Genomic DNA, 21,739 nt, shown 5'->3' on the forward strand with positions numbered 1-21,739 from the left:
TTCATATCTTTATGCCTAACATTCAATTGTTTTGCTTGTTTCCTTTTATTTGGCAATGTTTTATAATCAATACTTTAAGCACCATCAGAAAATTCCTCTGCCTCTCCCGACTCTGACACCTCAATACAATCAGAACGCATCAAAGTTTTAATTCTGTGATCCAAATCTTTCTTTTCCTTTGAGGAAAAATCAACATGAGCGGGAGTTGAAAATGTAACCTCAGAATGAACAGAGAGTTCAGATTGACTTTCCTTGAGTTTCTCCAACTCCTTTTCAGCATACATTAATTGTTTATCAAGAATGCTATTGACATGTGTTAAAGCATCATTTTCACGATTAGAGGACGTCAATCTGTCTTTAAGAGCACTTACTCTGTATTCTAAGTCATTTATTTAAACTGCAACTCCCGTTCTGTCTTTTCCTGGCAGTGAACCTTATTTTCGCTTTCAGACACTTTTTTACTCAACATATCCACCTCAGCTGATACAATAGTAAATTCAGCATTCTGCTGAACATATTTGTCAGCCCAAAATTCTTGCAAAAGAAACAATATTGGCCATATATTATATATATCAATTTATTTATTTCATTAGAGCCCTTAGCATTTGCCAACTCTAACAATTTTTCCATATAATATAACCATCAAGGTTATCACACAAAATATATTTTGGGTCATGGATCATTGCCTTTATATACAGATACCAATTATCAAAAAATCCTTTGATTTAACTTTATGAAACAGTTGATGTAAAACTCTATTTCTCACAACTTCCGCTGTATCAGCATCAGATATAGAATGAGAATTACCCAAAAGGGACCTACTATCATGACCAGAAACATCCGCAAACACAGACATTTTAATCAAATACTCAAATAAACTACTGTAGCTTTAACTGCAAAATACAAATTTTCCTATTGGGGACAACAGCCAAAATGTTATCTCTTCTCAAAACAACACAAGGACAGCAAAACAAACTCAAGTCTGCTTTTCACTTAAAGGAGAAATACAATTGCAAGAAAATACCATCACAGAGACACCCAAAGAAAACACACAGGCATATGCACATACCCTCACAGACACCCACAGAAAACACACAGACATATGCACAAACCCTCACATAGACATCCATAGAAAATACAGACATAAATATACACCCTCACAAAGACATCCACAAAAACACACAAAGACATACATACACACACACACACACACCCTCACAAAGACACCCACAGAAAATGCACAAAGACATACGCCCACACCCTCAATGAGACATCCACAGAAAATGCACAGACACACACACCCTCACAGAGAGACCCACAGAAAAAAAAATACATAAACACGTATAGAGACACCAACAAAAGCACAAAGACATAAACACAGACACCCACAGAAACACTCACAGGAGGTAAAATGTCTGCACATTGCCATCCCTTAAATCAACAGTGTGTGACATGCATGATAATAAAATAGCAGAAAAATTAAGAGATCACTTTTTAAAGAATTATATTTGTAAATATGCAAACAAAATACTTCTGTGAATTCAAAATTGTACATTAACGATCTGTCAGAATGGGTAGATGAAAAAAGTACTTTTGAAAGGTTGACATAAATATGCTTGGGGTTTCCCCCCCCCCCCCCTCCCACTATCCCCAACCAAGAGCACCACTTCAAATCTGGTGTACAAATGTTCCCATCTGTTAGCTGTACTTGTGGATTTTAAAAATTCTGTACTCTATATGGTCTTGGTTGAACCATAAGCTGTGGTACTCAGTCTCATACCATTAGATCTGGTTAAATGCAGGATTTAGGCTTGTTTGTATGTATTTCAAAATTGTCAGCTGTAGTGTAAACTGAACAGTGTCAAGTTAACCTGTCTCATTTCAAACACTGAGCAATCTTAGCCTGAGAGTATAACATTTTATGCAGATGTAAAAATCTTAGATAAAATGCCTCCTGTCATCTGGAAAGTCCTTGCATAAAGGGGCAGTAAACTGGAATGTAATTAAAATGTTATATATATGCATGGTTTTAAATATAGAATTTCTACAGCATTGTCAAATAATCATAAATAAACTGCTGCATATTGCTAAAAAAATGTTTTTATGGACCCCTGTCCCCACCATACAACTACTACCACACTGAAGTTACAATCCAAAATTGCACACAGAAATAAACATTTACTAAGTAAGTCCTACCTACTTTGCAAATGAAAGTGATCTGCTGTCTGACTCAGGCACACACTGTACAAACTGAAGTGCCAAGTCTGTCTCACACTATGCATAGTGGTTTAGTGCACACTCAGATATCCTCTCAAATGCTAATGCTTTACTCCTTGTAATGACATTTCCCATGCTCAATAGCACTCTGATGTAGCGCCCATGTCTTATTTTTTTATTTTTTTTAAATTAAAATATGACATTAGCACAATGTGAGAAATAGTACAAATTGAGTAAGTTTAAAGAGACAGTCTACACCAGAATTTGTATTGTTTTAAAATATAGATAATCTCTTTAATACACATCCCCCAGTTTTGCACAACCAACACAGTTATATTAATATATTTTTTATCTCTGTGATTACCTTATATCTAAGCATCTTCTGACAGCTCCTTGATCATATGACTTTTTATATATTATCTATTGACTTGCATTTTAGCCAATTAGCATGTGATAAGGGGCTGTCTGTTGTGGCTTAGAAACAGGCAGAAATTTAGAGGTTTAAATGTTATAAAGTATATTAATATATCAATGTTGGTTGTCCAAAGCTGGGGAATGGCTAATAAAGGCGTTATCTATCTTTTTAAACAATAACAATTATGGTGTAGACTGTCCCTTTAATGTTAGGTTTGTATAGGCCAAGGCCATATAATTTTGGAATTCACTCACTGGCGAAAACATGAAAAAATGAAAAATTGCCATTTGTATGATGGCATCACGAAAACCCAGGAATTACAGAGTTTAAATGGGCATACTGATTTAGTAAAATGTATTATATAAGTGAGTTTAAAAAAGGTAGTTGTAGACTTGTTGTAACTGAATGATTGTCATATGAGATGCACAGGCAAGCATGTATGGTGCTGTGCACTTTTTTACCTGCCACTCATATTTGTGCTGTACTTACCAGTGCTCTGTATGTTCTAAGATTAGCATGGGGGTATAAAAGTGGCAATATAAAATAAAAAAACTTAATAAGACTTTTTGTAAGCACATATATTGCAAAGTAGATTAAATATGATGCATTTGACTGTATTAAACTTTTGTTCCCCTTTAAAGGTCCATAATAATTTACATACATTTTGAGAACTTTAAATGTTTTTTTTTTTGTTTTTTTTTAATAAAGCTGTATATTTTTTTAAAAACAAACTGTTTTTATATAATTAATATTACGTTGAACTATGTAAAATAGTCCCACAACGAGGTCTTTCAAAACGCCCCAGAAATGTGCGTTTTTTTTTACTACATTTCCCATGTCTAATCAGCATAGCCTTTCTGATCAGACACGGGAGCGAGCGTGCAATATCACGCTAAGAAGGGAAATGCTGACTGACACGCTAGCGGGGGTTTCCCTTAGCAACGTATATACTAGTTCTGCTAGCGTATCAGTTTCCCCAATGTGCTGTGTAAGATGAAAAGAATACTAGATTGAATAACTGTTAAACTCTCATTCTATAATATATATAATGTCAATGCAAAATAGTATTACAGCCTATAATAATATATGTAAATAAACGCATGTTTATATTACAGGCTGTACTATTATTTTGCATTGACGTTAGATATATTATAGAATTATCAACTTAAATGAGGGACAATCTAGTATTTCTTTCGACTTACAACAGCACATTGGTGAAACTGACACGTTAGCAGAGCTGGTATATACTTTGCTAAGGTAAATCAGTTCTTCTGCTAGCGTCAGTAGACATTCCCCTTCTTACATTGAGCTTGCAGTTATGTCACCGGTTTTCTGTAATATTACCCTACCTTGTTACGTTGTCCTACCTACGTAACGCGTACAGCAAAGCCTTCATCTAGATAGAGAACTTTCATATCTGCCATATTTGTTTCAAAAGGAGGCTTATGTTAAAATAGTGATCGGATTCTGTATAATTTTCCGACCACTTTATATTTGGCTGTTTTGAGTGCAGAGCTTGCTCAAACAAAAAAAATTAAAACCTAAACACAAAATATGGTATTATCTTGTGATGATAGCGTTCAATTTATAAATGTATTTTTCAGGCTATGTAACAAAAAATAATGGAAGCATATCTGTACCCTAAAAAAATACATTTATAAAATGAATGCTATCATCACAAGCTAATAACATAGATCATTTTTTTTTTTAATTATGTTTTAATGTTTTATGTTTGAGCGAGATCTGCACTCCAAACAGCCAAATATTACCATCCGAAATGCCGACTACAACAGTGCAACTCTTGACAGGACCCTCTCTCCCCATTTGATCCCTGTAATCGTTTTTTATATACCACCTATGTTCATAGCGCTCTACAAATACCTGATAATAATAATAATAATATTTTGATATCAGCCTCCCTTTCAAACAAAAGAGGTGGATATGAAAGTTCTCTATCTGCCCATACGTGTTACGTAGGTAGGAAAACCTAACATAGTAGGCAAATTATAACAGAACACCGGCAGTCAATCAAGTAAAAAAAAAACAGGCAATAAAAATTCAAGCTCCTTTATGCTGATCCTTATCAGCTCTGCTGTCAGACGCTTCAAAGGTTGCTATAGCAACCATTGCCGATCCTCTCACTCGTGAGCTCACACAGAGGGCTGGATCGGTTTTTGAGTGACAATTTGCAGCTTGTGTTCTGTCGAGAACTCCAATTCCTTGAAAACTCCAATCTGTCGTCACTTCCGGTGACTCTTCTATTTTTAACATCTGTTTTGCCTGTCTTAGGGGGCGCACCGCTGAACCTCTTGCAAACACCCCAAGTAAACCTTGGGGAATGAGGTTTACAAGGGGGGGCTTTGCCCCCCTTGAACCCTTCAGGCAGAGGAAAAATAGATAGTAAAGATAGGCGATTACAGTGCCCATCTTATTGGTTGTGAATCCTGTCACTCACTGAGACTCAAACCAATCAGATGTATGGAATCACCGGAAGTGACGTCAGATTGGAGTTTTTGATGAATTGGCGTTCTCGATAGAACACCTGCACCTTCTTTTGAAAAGCTGTGAGGAGGTAGATGAAGGGTGTAATGCGCAGTCGCTGACTTTCATATCGGTCGTACCAGGAGTACAATTGGAAGCAGAGTTTAGTGATTTCAATAGGCAGTGGAAAGGATATACATTTGTAAGAGTTATATCTTTATAACAGTAAAAAACATTTAATAGGTATATATTGATAAAATTTGATGCACACACTAATATTTTTATCAACCCTTTCAATAAAAATGACTATAATGGCCCCTTCAGGTTATATGTTAGTTTTATACATTCAACTGATCACATTATTCCAGGCATTTTTCTTTTCTTTATATGTTAAACTCTGCTGAATTTGACAATGCCTCCTCTAAACTTTATTCTTTTATTTTTAAACCTGAAGATTTGCTAAATTATAGAAATCCAATGATGCCATTTTATGGAAATATTTATTCGGATACTGAAAGTTAATAAAATACAAATAAAAATGTCTATATGAATTCTAATTGTATTTATATAGTGTGCAGCTCAATCAAGTGTCAGTACAATATAATGTAGTACCTATAAAAACCCTGAAGAGGGCAGCACTGTATTACAGTGTAGGCTGCGCGTTCTCGATTATTGGCTCCAACGGGGACCCGTAAGACAAAACATCTCATTTGAGTGAAAGGGACCGGCGAGAGACAGGTGAGTGAAGCGCTGAGAGACAGTGACTGACAAACTGACAGGTAACAGCAGCTTGCGAGACAGCTACATACATACAGACACAGTAACTGTCAGTGAGAGCAGTCTGCCATGCACACAGACCGTCACTAGTAAGAGACTGGTGAGAACAATGGCTTCTCACAATAGGAGACACAGAGTTACTGACAGATGGGTCACTGAGATAGGGAGAACAGCAGCAATACACCCTGAGACAGCCCAGTGACAACAGCACTGGTCAGACACACATAGAGACAGGTGAAAGGAGCGCTTAGACACTCACAGAGAGACATATACAGAAAGACAAGTGAGATCAGAACTGAGAGACAGTCATACAGAGAGACAAGTGACAGCACAACTGAGACAGCCACATACGGAGAGGCAAGTGAGATTAGACCTGAGAGACAGTCATATACAGAGAGGCAAGTGACAGTAGAACTGAGAGACAGTCATACAGAGAGACAAGTGACAGCACAACTGAGACAGCCACATACGGAGAGGCAAGTGAGATTAGACCTGAGAGACAGTCATATACAGAGAGGCAAGTGAGAGCAAAACTGAGAGACAGTCATACAGAGAGACAAGTGACAGCACAACTGAGACAGCCACATACGGAGAGGCAAGTGAGATCAGAACTGAGAGACAGTCATACAGAGAGACAAGTGACAGCACAACTGAGACAGCCACATACGGAGAGGCAAGTGAGATTAGACCTGAGAGACAGTCATATACAGAGAGGCAAGTGAGAGCAAAACTAAGAGACAGTCATACAGAGAGACAAGTGAGAGCAGAACTGAGACAGCCACGTACGGAGAGGCAAGTGAGATTAGAACTGAGAGACAGTCACATACAGAGAGGCAAGTGACAGTAGAACTGAGAGACAGTCATACAGAGAGGCAAGTGACAGCAGAACTGAGACCGTCACATACAGAGGGGCAAGTGAGATTAGAACTAAGAGACAGTCACATACAGAGAGAAAGTGTCAGCAGAACTGAGAGACAGTTATATACAGTGAACCAAGTGACAGCAGAACTGAGACAGTCACATACAGAGAGGCAAGTGAGATTATAATTGAGAGACAGTTATATACAGAGAGAAAGTGTCAGCAGAACTGAGAGACAGTTGTATACAGAGAGGCAAGTGACAACATAACTGAGAGACAGTAGTATACAAAGAGACAAGTGAGAGCAGAACTGAGAGACAGTTATATACAGAGAGCCAAGTGACAGCAGAACTGAGAGACCTGTGGTTTTATGTGTTTGGATGTGCGCCAATAGCTGTTTTTGTCTTATATTTCATTTTGGCAGCACTCCCACAATATGTGCATTAATATATAAGATGTTTTTGTTAGATGTGCTTAACCAAGCCCCCCTGTTGTATTACTTTAAGGGAGACTGACCAAACCCCCTTGGTTAAAGCACTCCACACTGTTCAGGTGTGTTCCAGACAGGCAATTTTTTTGCAGTATTTAAAAATGTGATAAAAATATGTGAAAAAATATGTGGTCTTATGTGTTTGGATGTGCGCCAATACCTGTTTTTTGTCTTAGTTACATACAGAGAGACAAGTGAGAGCAGAACTGAGAGACCGTCATATACAGAGAGGCAGGTGAGAGCAAAACTGAGAGACAGTAATATACAGAGAGGCAAGTGACAGCAGAACTGAGAGACAGTCATATATAGAGAGGCAAGTGAGATCAGAACTGAGACAGTCACATACAGAGAGGCAAGTGACAGCAGAACTGAGAGACAGTCATATACAGAGAGACAGGTGAGAGCAGAACTGAGAGACGGTTATATACAGAGAGACAAGTGAGAGCAGAACAGAGAGACAAGTGAGAACAGAGAGACAAGTGAGAGCAGAACTGAGAGACGGTTATATACAGAGAGACAAGTGAGAGCAGAACTGAGAGACGGTTATATACAGAGAGACAAGTGAGATCAGAACTGAGAGACGGTTATATACAGAGAGACAAGTGTCAGCAGAACTGAGAGACCGTCCTATACAGAGAGGCAAGTGACAGCACAACTCAGAGACAGTTATATACAGAGAGCCAAGTGAGAGCGGAACTGAGAGACAGTCATATACAGAGAGGCAAGTGACAGCTGAACTGAGAGACAGTAATATACAGAGAGGCAAGTGAGAGCAAAACTGACAGACAGTCATATATAGAGAGGCAAGTGACAGCAGAACAGAGACAGTCACATACAGAGAGCCAAGTGACAGCAGAACTGAGAGACGGTCATATACAGAGAGGCAAGTGACCAAAGAACTGAGACAGTCACATACAGAGAGGCAGGTAAGAGCAAAACTGAGAGACGATCAGAACTGAGAGACAGTCATATACAGAGAGCCAAGTGACAGCAGAACTGAGAGATAGTTATATACAGAGAGACAGGTGAGAGCAGAACTGAGAGACCGTCATAAACAGAGGCACGTGGCAGCAGAACTGAGACAGTCACTTACAGAGAGGCAGGTAGGTGAGAGCAGAACGGAGACAGTCACATACAGAGAGGCAGGTGAGAGCAGAACTGAGAGACCATCATAAACAGAGAAGCAAGTGAACAGAGAAGCAAGTGAGGGCAGAACTGAGACAGTCACACACAGAGAGGCAGGTGAGAGCAGAACAGAGAGACAGTCATATATACAGAGAGCCAAGTGAGAGTACAACTGAGAGACCGTCATATATACAGAAAGACAAGTGAGAGCAGAACTGAGAGACCATCATAAACAGAGAAGCAAGTGAGGGCAGAACTGAGAGACCGTCATATATACAGAGAGCCAAGTGAGAGCAGAACTGAGAGAGAGTTATATACAGAGAGACAGGTGAGAGCAGAACTGAGAGACCGTCATAAACAGAGGCACGTGACAGCAGAACTGAGACAGTCACATACAGAGAGGCAGGTAGGTGAGAGCAGAACGGAGACAGTCACATACAGAGAGACAGGTGAGAGCAGAACTGAGAGACGGTTATATACAGAGCGACAAGTGAGAGCAGAACTGAGACACGGTTATATACAGAGAGACAAGTGAGATCAGAACTGAGAGACGGTTATATACAGAGAGACAAGTGTCAGCAGAACTGAGAGACGGTTATATACAGAGAGACAAGTGAGAGCAGAACTGAGAGACGGTTATATACAGAGAGACAAGTGAGATCAGAACTGAGAGACGGTTATATACAGAGAGACAAGTGTCAGCAGAACTGAGAGACCGTCCTATACAGAGAGGCAAGTGACAGCACAACTCAGAGACAGTTATATACAGAGAGCCAAGTGAGAGCGGAACTGAGAGACAGTCATATACAGAGAGGCAAGTGACAGCTGAACTGAGAGACAGTAATATACAGAGAGGCAAGTGAGAGCAAAACTGACAGACAGTCATATATAGAGAGGCAAGTGACAGCAGAACAGAGACAGTCACATACAGAGAGCCAAGTGACAGCAGAACTGAGAGACGGTCATATACAGAGAGGCAAGTGACCAAAGAACTGAGACAGTCACATACAGAGAGGCAGGTAAGAGCAAAACTGAGAGACGATCAGAACTGAGAGACAGTCATATACAGAGAGCCAAGTGACAGCAGAACTGAGAGATAGTTATATACAGACAGGTGAGAGCAGAACTGAGAGACCGTCATAAACAGAGGCACGTGGCAGCAGAACTGAGACAGTCACTTACAGAGAGGCAGGTAGGTGAGAGCAGAACGGAGACAGTCACATACAGAGAGGCAGGTGAGAGCAGAACTGAGAGACCATCATAAACAGAGAAGCAAGTGAACAGAGAAGCAAGTGAGGGCAGAACTGAGAGACCGTCATATATACAGAGAGCCAAGGGAGAGCAGAACTGAGAGACCGTCATATATACAGAGAGCCAAGTGAGGGCAGAACTGAGACAGTCACACACAGAGAGGCAGGTGAGAGCAGAACAGAGAGACAGTCATATATACAGAGAGCCAAGTGAGAGTACAACTGAGAGACCGTCATATATACAGAAAGACAAGTGAGAGCAGAACTGAGAGACCATCATAAACAGAGAAGCAAGTGAGGGCAGAACTGAGAGACCGTCATATATACAGAGAGCCAAGTGAGAGCAGAACTGAGAGAGAGTTATATACAGAGAGACAGGTGAGAGCAGAACTGAGAGACCGTCATAAACAGAGCCACGTGACAGCAGAACTGAGACAGTCACATACAGAGAGGCAGGTAGGTGAGAGCAGAACGGAGACAGTCACATACTGAGAGACAGGTGAGAGCAGAACTGAGAGACCATCATAAACAGAGAAGCAAGTGAACAGAGAAGCAAGTGAGGGCAGAACTGAGAGACCGTCATATATACAGAGAGCCAAGGGAGAGCAGAACTGAGAGACCGTCATATATACAGAGAGCCAAGTGAGAGCAGAACTGAGAGACCGTCATATATAAAGAGAGCCAAGTGAGAGCAGAACTGAGAGACCGTCATATATACAGAGAGCCAAGTGAGAGCAGAACTGAGAGACTGTCATATATACAGAGAGGCAGGTGACAGTACAACTGAGAGACAGTCATATACAGAGGGATTGGTAAGAGCAGAACCGATAGATTGCCAGTGAGAGACATGTGAGCGGATCACTGAGATACCCACAGAGAGACAAATACAGAGAGACAGTTTAGAGCATCACTGAGACATCTCAAGAGAGACAGTCAGGCATAGACAGTTGACATAAGAACTGAGACTATCATTACAGAGAGACAGAATAGAGAAAAACTGAGATATTGCAAATGAGAGAAAGTCATAGGCAGAGAGACAAGTGAGAAGAGAACTGAGAGATTTACAGTGACAGTTGAGAGCAGAACTGAGACATCTCAAGAGAGACAGTCACAGGCATAGAAGAGACAGATGAGAGCTACATTGAGAACTAAGTTACCAGAGGGAAACATGAGAAACATACACTGTAAACAAGAGAGCTATACAGAAGCTAAGATGCAGGCGGTAGATAAGGGCCAGTAACAAAGGACATCAGTGTGACACTGTGATATATACACTGATATGTAGTGGTACAGACACTGTACTGCAGCTCTATATAGACCCAGGAGTGTAACTAACCTGTAACATGCTGTACTTGCAGACTCTAGCGTACACCCTTATTCACAACCAGCCGCAGCTCTATATAGACCCAGGAGTGTAACTAACCTGTAACTTGCTGTACTTGCAGACTCTAGTGTAACCCTTATTCACAACCAGCCGCAGCTGTATATAGACCCAGGAGTGTAACTAACCTGTAACATGCTGTACTTGCAGACTCTAGCGTACACCTTTATTCACAACTAGCCGCAGCTGTATATAGACCCAGGAGTGTAACTAACCTGTAACTTGCTGTACTTGCAGACTCTAGTGTAACCCTTATTCACAACTAGCCGCAGCTCTATATAGACCCAGGAGAGTAACTAACCTGTAACTTGCTCTACTTGCAGACTCTAGTGTAACCCTTATTCACAACTAGCCGCAGCTCTATATAGACCCAGGAGTGTAACTAACCTGTAACTTGCTGTACTTGCAGACTCTAGCGTACACCCTTATTCACAACTAGCCGCAGCTCTATATAGACCCAGGAGTGTAACTAACCTGTAACTTGCTGTACTTGCAGACTCTAGTGTAACCCTTATTCACAACTAGCCACAGCTGTATATAGACCCAGGAGTGTAACTAACCTGTAACATGCTGTACTTGCAGACTCTAGTGTAACCCTTATTCACAACTAGCCGCAGCTGTATATAGACCCAGGAGTGTAACTAACCTGTAACTTGCTGTACTTGCTGACTCTAGTGTACACCCTTATTCACAACTAGCCGCAGCTGTATATAGACCCAGGAGTGTAACTAACCTGTAACTTGCTATACTTGCAGACTCTAGTGTACACCCTTATTCATAACCAGCCACAGCTCTATATAGACCCAGGAGTGTAACTAACCTGTAACATTCTGTACTTGCAGACTCTAGTGTACACCCTTATTCACAACCAGCCACAGCTGTATATAGACCCAGGAGTGTAACTAACCTGTAACATTCAGTACTTGCAGACTCTAGTGTACACCCTTATTCACAACCAGCCGCAGCTCTATATAGACCCAGGAGTGTAACTAACCTGTAACTTGCTGTACTTGCAGACTCTAGCGAACACCCTTATTCACAACCAGTCGCAGCTGTATATAGACCCAGGAGTGTAACTAACCTGTAACATGCTGTACTTGCAGACTCTAGTGTACACCCTTATTCACAACCAGCCGCAGCTCTATATAGACCCAGGAGTGTAACTAACCTGTAACATGCTGTACTTGCAGACTCTAGTGTACACCCTTATTCACAACCAGCCGCAGCTCTATATAGACCCAGGAGTGTAACTAACCTGTAACTTGCTGTACTTGCAGACTGTAGCGTACACCCTTATTCACAACCAGCCGCAGCTCTATATAGACCCAGGAGTGTAACTAACCTGTAACTTGCTGTACTTGCAGACTGTAGCGTACACCCTTATTCACAACCAGCCGCAGCTCTATATAGACCCAGGAGTGTAACTAACCTGTAACATGCTGTACTTGCAGACTCTAGTGTACACCCTTATTCACAACCAGCCGCAGCTCTATATAGACCCAGGAGTGTAACTAACCTGTAACTTGCTGTACTTGCAGACTGTAGCGTACACCCTTATTCACAACCAGCCGCAGCTCTATATAGACCCAGGAGTGTAACTAACCTGTAACTTGCTGTACTTGCAGACTCTAGTGTACACCCTTATTCACAACCAGCCGCAGCTCTATATAGACCCAGGAGTGTAACTAACCTGTAACATGCTGTACTTGCAGACTCTAGTGTAACCCTTATTCACAACTAGCCGCAGCTCTATATAGACCCAGGAGAGTACCTAACCTGTAACATGCTGTACTTGCAGACTATAGTATACACCCTTATTCACAACCAGCTGCAGCTCTATATAGACCCAGGAGTGTAACTAACCTGTAACATGCTGTACTTGCAGACTCTAGTGTAACCCTTATTCACAACCAGCCGCAGCTCTATATAGACCCAGGAGTGTAACTAGCCTGTAACTTGCTGTACTTGCAGACTCTAGTGTAACCCTTATTCACAACCAGCCGCAGCTCTATATAGACCCAGGAGTGTAACTAACCTGTAACTTGCTGTACTTGCTGACTCTAGTGTACACCCTTATTCACAACCAGCCGCAGCTCTATATAGACCCAGGAGTGTAACTAACCTGTAACTTGCTGTACTTGCAGACTCTAGTGTAACCCTTATTCACAACCAGCCGCAGCTGTATATAGACCCAGGAGTGTAACTAACCTGTAACTTGCTGTACTTGCAGACTCTAGTGTAACCCTTATTCACAACCAGCCGCAGCTGTATATAGACCCAGGAGTGTAACTAACCTGTAACTTGCTGTACTTGCAGACTCTAGTGTACACCCTTATTCACAACCAGCCGCAGCTCTATATAGACCCAGGAGTGTAACTAACCTGTAACTTGCTGTACTTGCAGACTCTAGTGTAACCCTTATTCACAACCAGCCGCAGCTGTATATAGACCCAGGAGTGTAACTAGCCTGTAACTTGCTGTACTTGCAGACTCTAGTGTACACCCTTATTCACAACCAGCCGCAGCTCTATATAGACCCAGGAGTGTAACTAACCTGTAACTTGCTGTACTTGCAGACTCTAGTGTACACCCTTATTCACAACCAGCCGCAGCTCTATATAGACCCAGGAGTGTAACTAACCTGTAACTTGCTGTACTTGCAGACTCTAGTGTAACCCTTATTCACAACTAGCCGCAGCTCTATATAGACCCAGGAGTGTAACTAGCCTGTAACTTGCTGTACTTGCAGACTCTAGTGCATTGCTTTCCAAACTGTGTGTCGGGACACACTAGTGTGTCGGCAGCAGTGTGTAGGTGTGTCCCTGCTTCAGCACAATTTTTTTTAAATGTAATTTTTGTAAAAAAATTTTTTTTGGGTTTCTGACTTTCCGCCTGCCTGGTATGCATATCACATGGTTGACACATGATTGATACCTAGTGGGTCACAGATCATCTTAACCAATTGGTGCAGCTCAGTGGGAACTGAAACATTGGCGGCTTTGGCGGCACATTGGCTCCTGACTGCACGTGTAGTCTCCTTAATTGGCTTGTGACTGCAAGTGTAGTTAGTGAGTGGGACAGCAGTGTGTTTGCAGCGCAGGCAGTAGTCAGTAGGGCTCACGGAGCTCTGAGGGTGGCAGCTTAAACGCTGAGCTGAAGTCAGAGGGGTTTTTTTTTGCAGCTAGCTCCCAGTAGTGCATTGCTGCTCCTGCTCTTGATATATGGATAGGAAGTGGAAGCTTAAAAATGCTTGATGATGAAATGAGAGTGTCTTTATCTAATATTCTACTAAATATTCAGAAATTGTGTTCATCCCATCAACCTCATAAATCCCATTAAAATAGTAAGTAGCTATTGGTGTTATTAAACTTTTTTTTAATTCTTGCACATACATACTGTTACTTGTAAATACATATTATTATTATTATATAATTTATGTATGTGTCCGTATATTTTAAAACAAGTTAGTTTAACCTCCTTTTTGCTAGTACAACTGAATTAATGTGTCGCGATATGATGTAGGTCTAAAAAGTGTGTCACCAACATGAAAAGTTTGGAAAGCTCTGCTCTAGTGTAACCCTTATTCACAACCAGCCGCAGCTCTATATAGACCCAGGAGTGTAACTAACCTGTAACATGCTGTACTTGCAGACTCTAGTGTACACCCTTATTCACAACCAGCCGCAGCTGTATATAGACCTAGGAGAGTAACTAACCTGTAACATGCTGTACTTGCAGACTCTAGCGTACACCCTTATTCACAACCAGCCGCAGCTCTATATAGACCCAGGAGTGTAACTAACCTGTAACTTGCTGTACTTGCAGACTCTAGTGTAACCCTTATTCACAACCAGCCGCAGCTGTATATAGATCTAGGAGTGTAACTAACCTGTAACATGCTGTACTTGCAGACTCTAGTGTAACCCTTATTCACAACCAGCCGCAGCTCTATATAGACCCAGGAGTGTAACTAACCTGTAACATGCTGTACTTGCAGACTCTAGTGTACACCCTTATTAACAACCAACTGCAGCTCTATATAGACCCAGGAGTGTAACTAACCTGTAACATGCTGTACTTGCAGACTCTAGTGTAACCCTTATTCACAACCAGCCGCAGCTTTATATAGACCCAGGAGTGTAACTAACCTGTAACATGCTGTACTTGCAGACTCTAGTGTACACCCTTATTAACAACCAACTGCAGCTCTATATAGACCCAGGAGTGTAACTAACCTGTAACATGCTGTACTTGCAGACTCTAGTGTACACCCTTATTCACAACCAGCCGCAGCTCTATATAGACCCAGGAGTGTAACTAACCTGTAACATGCTGTACTTGCAGACTGTAGCGTACACCCTTATTCACAACCAGCCGCAGCTCTATATAGACCCAGGAGTGTAACTAACCTGTAACATGCTGTACTTGCAGACTCTAGCGTACACCCTTATTCACAACCAGCCGCAGCTCTATATAGACCCAGGAGTGTAACTAACCTGTAACATGCTGTACTTGCAGACTCTAGCGTACACCCTTATTCACAACCAGCCGCAGCTCTATATCGACCCAGGAGTGTAACTAACCTGTAACATGCTGTACTTGCAGACTCTAGTGTACACCCTTATTCACAACCAGCCGCAGCTCTATATAGACCCAGGAGTGTAACTAACCTGTAACATGCTGTACTTGCAGACTCTAGTGTACACCCTTATTCACAACCAGCCGCAGCTCTATATAGACTCCAAGAGTCTAACTAACCTGTAACATGCTGTACTTGCAGACTCTAGTGTAGACCCTTATTCACAACCAGCCGCAGCTCTATATAGACCCAGGAGTGTAACTAACCTGTAACATGCTGTACTTGCAGACTCTAGTGTACACCCTTATTCACATCCAGCCGCAGCTGTATATAGACCTAGGAGAGTAACTAACCTGTAACTTGCTATACTTGCAGACTCTAGTGTACACCCTTATTCACAACCAGCCGCAGCTCTATATAGACCCAGGAGTGTAACTAACCTGTAACATGCTGTACTTGCATACTCTAGTGTACACCCTTATTCACAACCAGCCGCAGCTCTATATAGACCCAGGAGTGTAACTAACCTGTAACTTGCTGTACTTGCAGACTCTAGTGTACACCCTTATTCACAACCAGCCGCAGCTCTATATAGACCCAGGAGTGTAACTAACCTGTAACATTCTGTACTTGCAGACTCTAGTGTAACCCTTATTCACAACCAGCTGCAGCTCTATATAGACCCAGGAGTGTAACTAACCTGTAACATTCTGTACTTGCAGACTCTAGTGTAACCCTTATTCACAACCAGCCGCAGCTCTATATAGACCCAGGAGTGTAACTAACCTGTAAGTTGCTGTACTTGCAGACTCTAGTGTACACCCTTATTCACAACCAGCCGCAGCTGTATATAGACCCAGGAGTGTAACTAACCTGTAACTTGCTGTACTTGCTGACTCTAGTGTACACCCTTATTCACAACCAACCGCAGCTCTATATAGACCCAGGAGTATAACTAACCTGTAACATGCTGTATTTGCAGACTCTAGTGTACACCCTTATTCACAACTAGCCGCAGCTCTATATAGACCCAGGAGTGTAACTAACCTGTAACATGCTGTACTTGCAGACTCTAGTGTAACCCTTATTCACAACCAGCTGCAGCTCTATATAGACCCAGGAGTGTAACTAACCTGTAACATTCTGTACTTGCAGACTCTAGCGTACACCCTTATTCACAACCAGCCGCAGCTCTATATAGACCCAGGAGTGTAACTAACCTATAAGTTGCTGTACTTGCAGACTCTAGTGTAACCCTTATTCACAACCAGCCGCAGCTCTATATAGACCCAGGAGTGTAACTAACCTGTAACATGCTGTACTTGCAGACTCTAGTGTAACCCTTATTCACAACCAGCCGCAGCTCTATATAGACCCAGGAGTGTAACTAACCTGTAACATGCTGTACTTGCAGACTCTAGTGTAACCCTTATTCACAACTAGCCGCAGCTCTATATAGACCCAGGAGTGTAACTAACCTGTAACTTGCTGTACTTGCTGACTCTAGTGTACACCCTTATTCACAACCAGCCGCAGCTCTATATAGACCCAGGAGTGTAACTAACCTGTAACATGCTGTACTTGCAGACTCTAGTGTACACCCTTATTCACATCCAGCCGCAGCTTTATATAGACCCAGGAGTGTAACTAACCTGTAACTTGCTGTACTTGCAGACTCTAGTGTACACCCTTATTCACAACCAGCCGCAGCTCTATATAGACCCAGGAGTGTAACTAACCTGTAACTTGCTGTACTTGCAGACTCTAGTGTACACCCTTATTCACAACCAGTCGCAGCTGTATATAGACCCAGGAGTGTAACTAACCTGTAACATGCTGTACTTGTAGACTCTAGTGTACACCCTTATTCACAACCAGCCGCAGCTGTATATAGATCTAGGAGAGTAACTAACCTGTAACATGCTGTACTTGTAGACTCTAGTGTACACCCTTATTCACAACCAGCCTCAGCTCTATATAGACCCAGGAGTGTAACTAACCTGTAACATGCTGTACTTGCAGACTCTAGTTTACACCCTTATTCACAACCAGCCGCAGCTCTATATAGACCCAGGAGTGTAACTAACCTGTAACTTGCTGTACTTGCAGACTCTAGCGTACACCCTTATTCACAACTAGCCGCAGCTCTATATAGACCCAGGAGTGTAACTAACCTGTAACATGCTGTACTTGCAGACTCTAGTGTACACCCTTATTCACAACCAGCCGCAGCTCTATATAGACCCAGGGTCTAACTAACCTGTAACATGCTGTACTTGCAGACTCTAGTGTAGACCCTTATTCACAACCAGCCGCAGCTCTATATAGACCCAGGAGTGTAACTAACCCGTAACATGCTGTACTTGCAGACTCTAGTGTACACCCTTATTCACAACCAGCCGCAGCTGTACAGGGAGTGCATAATTATTAGGCAAGTTGTATTTTTGAGGATTAATTTTATTATTGAAGAACAACCATGTTCTCAATGAACCCAAAAAACTCATTAATATCAAAGCTGAATAGTTTTGGAAGTAGTTTTTAGTTTGTTTTTAGTTATAGCTATTTTAGGGGGATATCTGTGTGTGCAGGTGACTATTACTGTGCATAATTATTAGGCAACTTAACAAAAAACAAATATATACCCATTTCAATTATTTATTTTTACCAGTGAAACCAATATAACATCTCAACATTCACAAATATACATTTCTGACATTCAAAAACAAAACAAAAACAAATCAGTGACCAATATAGCCACCTTTCTTTGCAAGGACACTCAAAAGCCTGCCATCCATGGATTCGGTCAGTGTTTTGATCTGTTCACCATCAACATTGCGTGCAGCAGCAACCACAGCCTCCCAGACACTGTTCAGAGAGGTGTACTGTTTTCCCTCCTTGTAAATCTCACATTTGATGATGGACCACAGGTTCTCAATGGGGTTCAGATCAGGTGAACAAGGAGGCCATGTCATTAGATTTTCTTCTTTTATACCCTTTCTTGCCAGCCACGCTGTGGAGTACTTGGACGCGTGTGATGGAGCATTGTCCTGCATGAAAATCATGTTTTTCTTGAAGGATACAGACTTCTTCCTGTACCACTGCTTGAAGAAGGTGTCTTCCAGAAACTGGCAGTAGGACTGGGAGTTGAGCTTGACTCCATCCTCAACCCAAAAAGGCCCCACAAGCTCATCTTTGATGATACCAGCCCAAACCAGTACTCCACCTCCACCTTGCTGGCGTCTGAGTCGGACTGGAGCTCTCTGCCCTTTACCAATCCAGCCACGGGCCCATCCATCTGGCCCATCAAGACTCACTCTCATTAAATCAGTCCATAAAACCTTAGAAAAATCAGTCTTGAGATATTTCTTGGCCCAGTCTTGACGTTTCAGCTTGTGTGTCTTGTTCAGTGGTGGTCGTCTTTCAGCCTTTCTTACCTTGGCCATGTCTCTGAGTATTACACACCTTGTGCTTTTGGGCACTCCAGTGATGTTGCAGCTCTGAAATATGGCCAAACTGGTGGCAAGTGGCATCTTGGCAGCTGCACGCTTGACTTTTCTCAGTTCATGGGCAGTTATTTTGCGCCTTGGTTTTTCCACACGCTTCTTGCGACCCTGTTGACTATTTTGAATGAAACGCTTGATTGTTCGATGATCACGCTTCAGAAGCTTTGCAATTTTAAGAGTGCTGCATCCCTCTGCAAGATATCTCACTATTTTTTACTTTTCTGAGCCTGTCAAGTCCTTCTTTTGACCCATTTTGCCAAAGGAAAGGAAGTTGCCTAATAATTATGCACACCTGATATAGGGTGTTGATGTCATTAGACCACACCCCTTCTCATTACAGAGATGCACATCACCTAATATGCTTAATTGGTAGTAGGCTTTCGAGCCTATACAGCTTGGAGTAAGACAACATGCATAAAGAGGATGATGTGGTCAAAATACTCATTTGCCTAATAATTCTGCACACAGTGTATATAGACCTAGGAGTGTAACTAACCTGTAACATGCTATACTTGCAGACTCTAGTCTACACCCTTATTCACAACAGCCGCAGCTCTATATAGACCCAGGAGTGTAACTAACCTGTAACATGCTGTACTTGCAGACTCTAGTGTACACCCTTATTCACAACCAGCCGCAGCTCTATATAGACCCAGGAGTGTAACTAACCTGTAACTTGCTGTACTTGCAGACTCTAGCGTACACCCTTATTCACAACTAGCCGCAGCTCTATATAGACCCAGGAGTGTAACTAACCTGTAACTTGCTGTACTTGCAGACTCTAGTGTACACCCTTATTCACAACCAGCCGCAGCTCTATATAGACCCAGGAGTGTAACTAACCTGTAACATTCTGTACTTGCAGACTCTAGTGTAACCCTTATTCACAACCAGCCGCAGCTCTATATAGACCCAGGAGTGTAACTAACCTGTAACATTCAGTACTTGCAGACTCTAGTGTACACCCTTATTCACAACTAGCCGCAGCTGTATATAGACCCAGGAGTGTAACTAACCTGTAACTTGCTGTACTTGCAGACTCTAGTGTACACCCTTATTCACAACCAGCCGCAGCTCTATATAGACCCAGGAGTGTAACTAACCTGTAACTTGCTGTACTTGCAGACTCTAGTGTACACCCTTATTCACAACCAGCCGCAGCTCTATATAGACCCAGGAGTGTAACTAACCTGTAACTTGCTGTACTTGCAGACTCTAGTGTAACCCTTATTCACAACCAGCTGCAGCTCTATATAAACCAAGGAGTGTAACTAACCTGTAACATGCTGTACTTGCAGACTCTGTTGTACACCCTTATTCACAACCAGCCGCAGCTCTATATAGACCCAGGAGTGTAACTAACCTGTAACATTCTGTACTTGCAAACTCTAGCGTACACCCTTATTCACAACCAGCCGCAGCTCTATATAGACCCAGGAGTGTAACTAACCTGTAAGTTGCTGTACTTGCAGACTCTAGTGTAACCCTTATTCACAACCAGCCGCAGCTGTATATAGACCCAGGAGTGTAACTAACCTGTAACTTGCTGTACTTGCTGACTCTAGTGTACACCCTTATTCACAACCAGCCGCAGCTCTATATAGACCCAGGAGTGTAACTAACCTGTAACTTGCTGTACTTGCAGACTCTAGTGTAACCCTTATTCATAACCAGCCGCAGCTCTATATAGACCCAGGAGTGTAACTAACCTGTAACATGCTGTACTTGCAGACTCTAGTGTACACCCTTATTCACAACCAGCCGCAGCTCTATATAGACCCAGGAGTGTAACTAACCTGTAACATGCTGTACTTGCAGACTCTAGTGTAACCCTTATTCATAACCAGCCGCAGTTCTATATAGACCCAGAAGTCTAACTAACCTGTAACTTGCTGTACTTGCAGACTCTAGTGTAACCCTTATTCACAACCAGCCGCAGCTGTATATAGACCCAGGAGTGTAACTAACCTGTAACTTGCTGTACTTGCTGACTCTAGTGTACACCCTTATTCACAACCAGCCGCAGCTCTATATAGACCCAGGAGTGTAACTAACCTGTAACATGCTGTACTTGCAGACTCTAGTGTAACCCTTATTCACAACCAGCTGCAGCTCTATATAGACCCAGGAGTGTAACTAACCTGTAACATGCTGTACTTGCAGACTCTAGTGTACACCCTTATTCACAACCAGCCGCAGCTCTATATAGACCCAGGAGTGTAACTAACCTGTAACTTGCTGTACTTGCAAACTCTAGCGTACACCCTTATTCACAACCAGCCGCAGCTCTATATAGACCCAGGAGTGTAACTAACCTGTAACTTGCTGTACTTGCAGACTCTAGTGTAACCCTTATTCACAACCAGCCGCAGCTGTATATAGACCCAGGAGTGTAACTAACCTGTAACTTGCTGTACTTGCTGACTCTAGTGTACACCCTTATTCACAACCAGCCGCAGCTCTATATAGACCCAGGAGTGTAACTAACCTGTAACTTGCTGTACTTGCAGACTCTAGTGTAACCCTTATTCATAACCAGCCGCAGCTCTATATAGACCCAGGAGTGTAACTAACCTGTAACATGCTGTACTTGCAGACTCTAGTGTACACCCTTATTCACAACCAGCCGCAGCTCTATATAGACCCAGGAGTGTAACTAACC

The 21,739-nt window shown here is 42.1% G+C and overlaps 1 protein-coding gene across 3 annotated transcripts in view; it reads left to right on the forward strand.

The window, feature by feature from the left end:
* The first annotated feature begins 5,825 nt into the window (after window positions 1–5,825).
* Window positions 5,826–21,739, forward strand: part of FAM118B (family with sequence similarity 118 member B) — a 218,863-nt gene continuing 202,949 nt past the window's right edge. Inside the window, exons 1-2 of one of the 3 annotated variants that reach the window (XM_053691533.1) lie at window positions 5,826–5,851; window positions 7,416–7,474. The gene's annotated coding sequence lies outside the window, so the exon portion shown is untranslated. Of the gene's footprint in view, window positions 5,852–7,115; window positions 7,475–21,739 lie in introns of those variants that run through there. The other 2 variants (XM_053691537.1, XM_053691538.1) reach the window with 2 other exon arrangements.

The sequence above is a fragment of the Bombina bombina genome, chromosome 8 (assembly GCF_027579735.1).
Source record: "Bombina bombina isolate aBomBom1 chromosome 8, aBomBom1.pri, whole genome shotgun sequence".
Classification (NCBI taxonomy): domain Eukaryota; kingdom Metazoa; phylum Chordata; class Amphibia; order Anura; family Bombinatoridae; genus Bombina; species Bombina bombina.